We start from the raw sequence: 9,098 nt of genomic DNA, 5'->3' as shown, positions 1-9,098 counted from the left end.
GCAAGGCACTGACGTTCCATTGCTCACGCAGACAAGAAGGAATACTCCGGTTGGAACTTTATTGAAGCTATATGTTAAAAACATCCTAATGATTGATTCAGTACTTAGTTTGAAATGTTTCTTCGACCGGTAATATCACATTTTGAAGTTTTTGTCCGATATAACGCTGACCAGAATTAGCGTTTGGATATGTAAACCAGACGCGCTAACAAAAGAAGGTATTTGGACATAAATAACGGATTTTTTCGAACAAAACAAACATTTATTATGGACCTGGGATTCCTGGTGTGCTTTCTGATCCTAATCAACAAAGGTAATGGAATATTTATCATGTATTTTATTGTTTATAGTGACGCTATCTTTGCAGCTGTGGTATGCTACTTTGAGCGCCGTCTCAGATTATAGCGTGCAATTATTTTTCCGTAAAGTTTTTTTGAAATCGGACATAGCGGTTGCATTAAGGAGAGGTATATCTATAATTCAATGTGTATAACTTGTATTATCATCTATATTTATGATGAGTATTCATGTTGAAACGATGGGCTATGCAAAGTCACTTGATGTTTTTGCATTTAGTGGATCTTGTAGCCTCAATGTAAACTCAGATTTTTTGATATAAATATGAATTTAATCAAACAAAACATGCATGTATTGTGTAACATGAAGTCCTATGAGTGTCATCTGATGAAAATAATCGAAGGTTAGTGATTCATTTTTATCTCTATTCTGGTTTTTGTGAAGCTATATTTAGCTGGGAAAAATGGCTGTGATTATTTTTGGTTTTGTGGTGACCTAACATAATCATTTGTAGTGCTTTCGCTGAAAAGCCTATTTGAAATCGGACACTTTGGTGGGATTAACAACAAGATTACCTTTAAAATGATATAAGACACATGTATGTTTGAGGAATTTTAATTATGAGATTTCTGGTTTTTGAATTTGGCGCCCTGCACTTGGACTGGCTGTTGTCATATTGGTCCTGATATCGGGACTGCAGCCATAATTAAGTGTGCCTTTAATTCTAAATAAATCACAGACAGTGTCACCAGCAAAGCACCCCCACACCATAACACCTCCTCCTCCATGCTTTACGGTGGGAAATACACATGCCGAGATCCGTTCACCCACACCACGTCTCACAGACATGGCGGTTGGAACCAAAAATCTCCAATTTGGACTCCAGTCCAAAGGACAAATTTCCACCGATCTAATGTCCATTGCTTGTGTTTCTTGGCCCAAGCAAGTCTGTTCTTCTTATTGGTGTCCATTAGTAGTGGTTTCTTTGCAGCAATTCAACAATGAAGGCCTGATTCACACAGTCTCCTCTGAACAGTTCATGTTGAGATGTGTCTGTTACTTGAACTCTAAGAACCATTTATTTGGCTGCAATTTATGAGGCTGGTAACTCTAATGAACTCATCCTCTGCAGCAGAAGTAACTCTGGGTATTCCATTCTGGTGTCGGTCCTCATGAGAGCCAGTTTCATCATAGCGCTTGATGGTTTTTGCAACTGCACTTGAAGAACCTTTCAAAGTTCTTGAAATGTTCTGCCTTGACTGACCTTCATGTCTTAAAGTAATGATGTACTGTCATTTCTCTTTGCCTATTTGAGCTGTTCTTGCCATACTATGGACTTGGTATTTTACTAAATAGGGCTATCTTCTGTATACCTACCTTGTCATATCACAACTGATTGGCTCACACGCAATAAGAAGGAAAGAAATTCCACAAATGTGCTTTTATGAAGGCACACCTGTTAATTGAAATACATTCCACGTGACTACCTCATGAAGCTGGTTGAGAAAATGCCAAGAGTGTGCAAAGCTGTCATCAAGGCAAATGGTGGCTATTTAAAGAATCTTAAATCTTAAATATATTTTGATTTGTTTAACACTTTTTTGGTTACTACATTTGGTATTTGGTATTTTATTAGGATCCCCATTATCTGTTGCAAAAGCAGCAGCTACTCTTCCTGGGGTCCACACAAAACAATGACATAATAGAGAACATTATTAGACAAGAACAGCTCAAGGACAGAACTACATACATTTTTAAAAAGGCACATGGGGCCAACATATCAATGTATACACACAAACTATCTAGGTCAAATAGGGGAGAGGCGTTGTGCCGCAAGGTGTTGCTTTATCTGTTTTTTGAAACCAGGTTTGCTGTTTATTTGAGCAATATGAGATGGATGGAAATTACATGCAATAAGGGCTCTTTATAATACTGTACGTTTTCTTGAATTTGTTCTGGATTTGAGGACTAGGAAAAGACTCCTGGTGGCATGTCTGGTGGGATAAGTGTGTGTGGCAGAGCTGTGTGTAAGTTAACTATGCAAACAATTTGGGATTTTCAACACATTAATGTTTCTTATAAAAAGAAGAAGTGATGCAGTCAGTCTCTCCTCAACTCTTAGCCAAGAGAGACTGGCATACGTAGTATTAATATTAGCCCTCTGATTACAATGAAGAGCAAAACATTCCGCTCTGTTCTGGGCCAGCTGTAACTTAACTAGGTCTTTCCTTGCAGCACTGGACCACACGACTGGACAATAGTCAAAAAAGCAGGGCATCTCTTTATTACGGCTAGACCTCTCCCCATCTTTGCAACCATTGAATCTATATGTTTTGACCATGACAGTTTACAATCTAAGGTAACGCCAAGTAATTTAGTCTCCTCAACTTGTTCAACAGCCACATCATTCATTACCAGATTCAGCTGAGGTCTAGCACTTAAGGAATGATTTGTACCAAATACAATGCTCTTAGTTTTAGAGATGTTAGGGACCAGTTGATTGCTGGCCACCCATTCCAAAACAGACTGCAACTATTTTTTAAGGGTTTCAGTGACTTCATTAGCTATGGTTGCTGATGCGTATATGGTTGAATCATCTGCATACATGGGCACACATGTTTTGTTTAATGCCAGTGGCAGGTCATTGGTAAAAATAGAAAAGAGTAGAGGGCCTAGAGAGCTGCCCTGCGGTACACCACACTTTACATGTTTGACATTAGAGACGCTTCCATTAAAGAAAACCCTTTGAGTTCAATTAGATAGATAGCTCTGAATCCACAATATGGCAGAGGTTGAACTTAAGTTTATAACAGGTTATGGTCAATAACATCAAAGGCTGCACTGAAATCTAACAGTACAGCTACCACAATCTTCTTCTTATCAATTTCTTTCAACCAATCATTAGTAATTTGTGTCAGTGCAGTACATGTTGAGTGCCCTTCTCTATAATCATGCTGAAAGTCTGTTGTTAATTTGTTTACAGAGAAATAGCATCGTATTTGGTCAAACACAATTTTTTCCAACAGTTTGCTAAGAGCTGGCAGCAAGCTTATAGGTCTGCTGTTAGAACCAGTAAAAGCCGCTTTACCACTCTTGGGTAGTGGAATTACTTTGGCTTCCCTCCAGACCTAAGGACAAAGACTTTCCTCTAGGCTCAGATAAAAAATATGACAGATAGGAGTGGCTATAGAATCAGCTACCATCCTCAGTAGTTTTCCATCTAAGTAAGTTATCAATGCCAGGAGGTTTGTCATTATTGATCGTTAACAATAATTTTTCCACCTCTCCCACACTAACTTTACAAAATTCTAACTTGCACTGCTTTTCTTTCATTATTTGTTTTTTTATACATAAATAATAATAAATAATAATTGCTCACTGTTTGTCGTGGGCATTTCCTGCCTAAATTTGTCCACTTGCCAGTAAAATAATCATTCAAATAATTGGCAACATCAGAGGGTATTGTGATGAATAAGCCATCTGATTCGATGAAAAATGGATTTGAATTTGTCTTTCTCCCCATAATTTAATTTAAGGTACTCCAACGTTTTTTCCGATCATTCTTTATATCATTGATCTTGGCTTCATAATAAAGTTTCTTATTCTTTTTGTTGAGTTTAGTCACATCATTTCTCAATTTGCAGTAAGGTGGCCAGTCAGATATACAGCCAGACTTATTAGCCACTCCTTTTGCCCAATCTCTTTCAACCTTACAGTTTTTCAATTCCTCATCAATCCATGGAGCCTTAACAGTTCTAACAGTCAGTTTCTTAACAGGTGCATGTTTATCAATAGTTGGAAGAAGCAATTTCATAAATTCATCAAGTGCAGCGTCTGGATGCTCCTCATTAATCACATCAGACCAGCAAATATTTTTTAACATCATCCACATAAGAGTCACAGCAAAACCTTTTGTATGATCTCTAATACATCATTTTAGGCCCAGCTGTTGGAACTTTGGCTTTCCTGGATATAGCCACTATATTATGATCACTGCATCCAATGCGTACGGATATAGCTTTAGAACAAAGTTCTACAGCATTAGTAAAAATGTGATCGATACACGTGGATGATCTTGTTTCTGTAGTGTTTGTAAACACCCTGGTAGGTTGATTAATAACCTGAACCAGATTACAGGCACTGGTTACAGTAAGAAGCTTCCTCTTGAGTGGACAGCTTGATAAAAACCAGTCAATATTCAGGTCCCCAAGAAAGTAGACCTCGCTGTTTACATCACATACACTATCAAGCATTTCACACATATTATTTAGATACAGACTGTTAGCACTTGGTGGCCTATAGCAACACCCCAAAAGAAAAGGCTTTAGATGTTCCAAGTGAACCTGCAACCACAACACTTCAATAACACTTGTCGTAAGATATTCTCTAAGCATTACAGGGATATTGTCACACCCTGATCTGTTTCACCTGTCCTTGTGATTGTCTCCACCCCCACCAGGTGTCACTTGTTAACCCCAGTGTATTTATCCCTGTGTTTCCTGTCTCTCTGTTCCAGTTCAACTTGTATGTCCAAGTCAACCAGCGTGTTTTTCCCGTGCTTCTGCCTTTTCTATTCTCTTTTTGCTAGTCCTCCCGGTTTTGATCCTTGCCTGTTTCTGGACTCTGTACCCGCCTGCCTGACCATTCGGCCTGCCTTGACCTCGAGCCTGCCTGCCACTCTGTACCTCCTGGACTCTGAACTGGTTTTGACCTTTTGCCTGTCCACGACCATTCTCTTGCCTACCCCTTTTTGGATCAATAAACATCTAAGACTCCAACCATCTGCTTCCTGTGTCTGCATCTGGGTCTCGCCTTGTGCCCTGATAGATATGGCTCTGAATATATACAGCAACCCCTCCCCCATAAGCATTTATGTCTCTTCTATAGATGTTATAACATTGTATTGCTACTTTTGTATCATCAAATTACTTATCTAAGTGAGTCTCAGAAATGGCTAATATATGAATGTTATCTGATGTTAGCAATTTATTGATTTCATGAACCTTATTTCTAAGGCTATATATATTAATATGTGCTATTTTCAGCCCTTTCCTGGGTAGCTTATCAGAGATAGTCTTCTCTTTTCAATAGTATGTCTAAGTAAGAGAAAAAAATATACATTCATCAGTCCATTAATCAATTGTTGTGTGCTGCGGGGTTGAGGCTACGAACCCATAGGCTTGGCTCTCTCATCCCTTCCAGGCTTCTGGGAGTGAGGGTGGTCAATGAGCCTGTCATAGCAGATGTACGCAATGTCCCCAAGCGCTCTGGTAGCTTTCATGGCTGGGATCAGTTCTTTCCTCTTCTGGCGCACAGCTTCAGGATAGTCCTTGTTGAGGAAGATATACGTTCCTCTCAAGTTCTTGGCTCTTTCCAGAACAGCTACCTTGTCCTTGAACCTCAGGAACTTGACCACTATCGGCCTGGGCCTATCACCTGGGCCGGTGGTGGGTTTTCCAGTCCTTTGGGCGCGCTCCACCTCAATCTTCCTGTGGTCCATCTTCAATTTCTCAGAGATCATTTCCCTCACTTTGTCCTCAGACTCAGACTCAGTCCCATCCAGGTCTCATGCCGAGATTCTGCAATTCCGTCCACAACCATGTTGTTTCGCCTTGATTGTCCCTCGAGATAGTCTGATTTATCTGTCATTGTTATCATGGATTCACAGACAGAACTGATGTCCTCTCTCAATGACTTACAGATTGCTGTCCTCTTGCCGTTCTCCTGTTTTAACTCGTCGAGCTGACAACTGTTCTTCAGGTCCTGGACCTCTCTGGTCAGGTCGTCCATTCTTTTATTAGTAGAATCGATGAGTATTTGGACTAAACACTTAAGTATTTTCTTGCTGTAACAACTGCTTATAGGTCTTTTGTTTGTTTAAAAGATCCTTCACGTGTGATAGAGAGACACCACTGGCACTGTCCTCAATGGTACTCCTGCTGGCTTTGGTCTTTGTCATGGTAGCTAGCAACGTATGTTAGGCTGTTACTCGCAGTTCCAGACAGGGCAGGTCACGGGGAAAATTGAAAACAACAAACAGCAGGGATCTAGACAGCCACAAACCTGGGACAATCTGCGGTCCCAGCCAAATGATTACATATGTGTTATTTCATAGTTTTGATGTCTTCACTATTATTCTACAATGTAGAAAATAGTCAAATAAAGAAAAACCCTTGAATGAGTAGGCGTTCTAAAACTTTTGACCGGTAGTGTATGTACTTACACAAATTAGCACAAGCAAAGGGTTAGATTTAAATTTCAATCAACACAACATGAAAATGAATCACTAAGCACCATATGGTCAAGATGTTATAAAAGGTGACTAAAACACAATGAATATGAACCCATATACTAACTGCATTGGCAACGTTATTCAATAGCCAGAGACCTCCACCATTTACCCAGTCCCTTGGACTTCCAGACCACTCTCAAACCATCCTCAAAATTACCCTAAAAAACAATAAATTATGTAACAAAAAGTCCCAGCTTCTGTTTGAACAGCTTCTCTTTCTCTTTGAATAGAAACAACAGATCTCACTGTCTACCACAATAACTACCCTCACCACCCACTCCTCTCCTCTGTCCATCCTTCAGACTTAACTGCGGTGTGGAACGTGAAGCTGCTGCCTGCTGCCACAGCTCAGGCATGACAATGTGCTTTACTCTGTCTGCCAGGTGTTGTCATAGAGGTGGCCCTCCATCTGTTCATGGGACCCTGACAGCACAGTGCTACACTGTCCTGTGGAGCATGTTAGTCAGTCTGGGCCTCTGTGCTCTGTGGAGACAGAGGAGAGGACAGGAAGTGGAGAGAGACTGCACTGTGGTACAGACACCAGCCCACCTCTGTGTTTGACTTAGCCACTGCCAAACCCTGCTGGGACTGCAGTGACAGAGCTACTGTATCTCTGTGACTGAGAGTGTGTGTGTTTGGGTGTGTGTGTGTATGCATAATGGTTGTGTATCTCTCCTCAGGTTTGTTTACATCCGTGTTAGTGAACATTTCTCCTTTGCCAAGGTAATCCATCCACTTGACAGGTGTGGCATATCAAGAAGCTGATTAAACAGCATGATAATTACACAGGTGCACCTTGTGCTGGGGACAATAAAAGGCCACTCTAAAATGTGCAGTTTTGTCACCCAACACAATGCCACAGATGTCTCAAGTTTTGAGGGAGTGTGCAATTGGCATGCTGACTGCAGGAATGTCCACCAGAGTTGTTGCCAGAGAATTGAATGTTAATTTCTCTACCATAAGCCACCTCCAACGTAATTTTTGAGAATTAGGCAGTACGTCCAACCGGCCTCACAACCGCAGACCACGTGTAACCACGCCACCCCAGGATATCCACATCCGACTTTTTCACCTGCGGGATCGTCTGAGACCAGCCACCCAGCCACCTGATGAAACTGTGGGTTTGCATAAATGAAGAATTTCAGAAACGGTCTCAGGGGAGTTAATCTGCGCGCTTGTCGTCCTCACGTGGGTCTTGACCTGAATGCAGTTCAGCGTCATAACTGAATTCAGTGGGCAAATGCTTACCTTGGCTGGCCACAAGCACAATGGAGAAGTGTGCTCTTCACGGATGAATCCCGGGTTTCAACTGTACTGGGCAGATGGCAGACTTGTGGGTGAGCGGTTTGCTGATGTCAACGTTGTGAACAGAGTGCCCAATGGTGGCGGTGGGGTTATGGTATGGGCAGGCATAAGCTATGGACAACGAACACAATTGCATTTTATCAATCGCAATTTGAATGCAAAGATAATGTGACAAGATCCTGAGGCCCATTGTCGTGCCATTCATCTGCCGCCATCACCTCATGTTTCAGAATGATAATGCACAGCCCCATGTCGCAAGGATCTGTTCGCAATTCCTGGAAGCTGAAAATGTCCAAGTTCTTCCATGGCCTGCATACTCACCAGACATGTCACCCATTGAGCATGTTTGGGATGCTCTGGATTGACGTGTACGACAGCGTGTTCCAGGTCCTGCCAATATCCAGCAACTTCCCACAATTATTGAAGAGAAGCAGGACAACATTCCACAGGCTACAATCAACAGCCTGATACAATCAACAGCCTGATCAACTCTATGCGAAGAAGATGTGTCACGCTGCATGGCAAATAGTGGTCACACCAGATACTTACTGGTTTTCTGATCCAGGCAACTACCTTTTTTTTAAGGTATCTGTAAGCAACAGATGCATATCTGTATTCCCAGTCATGTGAAATCCATAGATTAGGGCCTGACTTCCTTATATGAACTGTAACTCAGTTACGCATGTTGCGCTTATATTTTTGTTCTGTGTGGAGTGTAGCTTCTCTAGTGTCTCTCTCTCTCTGTCAGAATGCTGGTGCTGTTCTAATGAGACGGCGGAGAGACGTTTCCCGCTCATAAACAGCTGTTACATGTCACAGCCTGATGTAGAGATAAGAGCCCTACGCAGCTGACTTTCATTCAGCCCTTCTCTGAGGCGCTGCCGTCACGTTCCTCCTCTCCTCCTCTCCTCCCTCCCCTCCCTTATCCCTGTCATCTTATTTTCCTGTAGCCAGAGCGGGATGAGATTGCAGTGATTAAACCGACAACATTAATTGAAAAGACGGGTTGTTGGGTAATTGTTTCCATCCGTTCTGCATCCATTATTCCAAATGCCACCAAATTCCCTAGATATTGCACTACTTTTGACCAGAGCCCTATGGGCCCTGATGAAAAGTAGTGCACTATAAAGGGAATAAAATTATCTTCAGTGTTATGGCGGACGGGCGGCGGTGGGTACTTGTGATAAGCCAATGGAAGGGGAGA

Source organism: Salvelinus alpinus, chromosome 1 (genome assembly GCF_045679555.1).
Source record: "Salvelinus alpinus chromosome 1, SLU_Salpinus.1, whole genome shotgun sequence".
Classification (NCBI taxonomy): Eukaryota; Metazoa; Chordata; class Actinopteri; order Salmoniformes; family Salmonidae; genus Salvelinus; species Salvelinus alpinus.
This window is presented reverse-complemented; position numbering follows the sequence as displayed.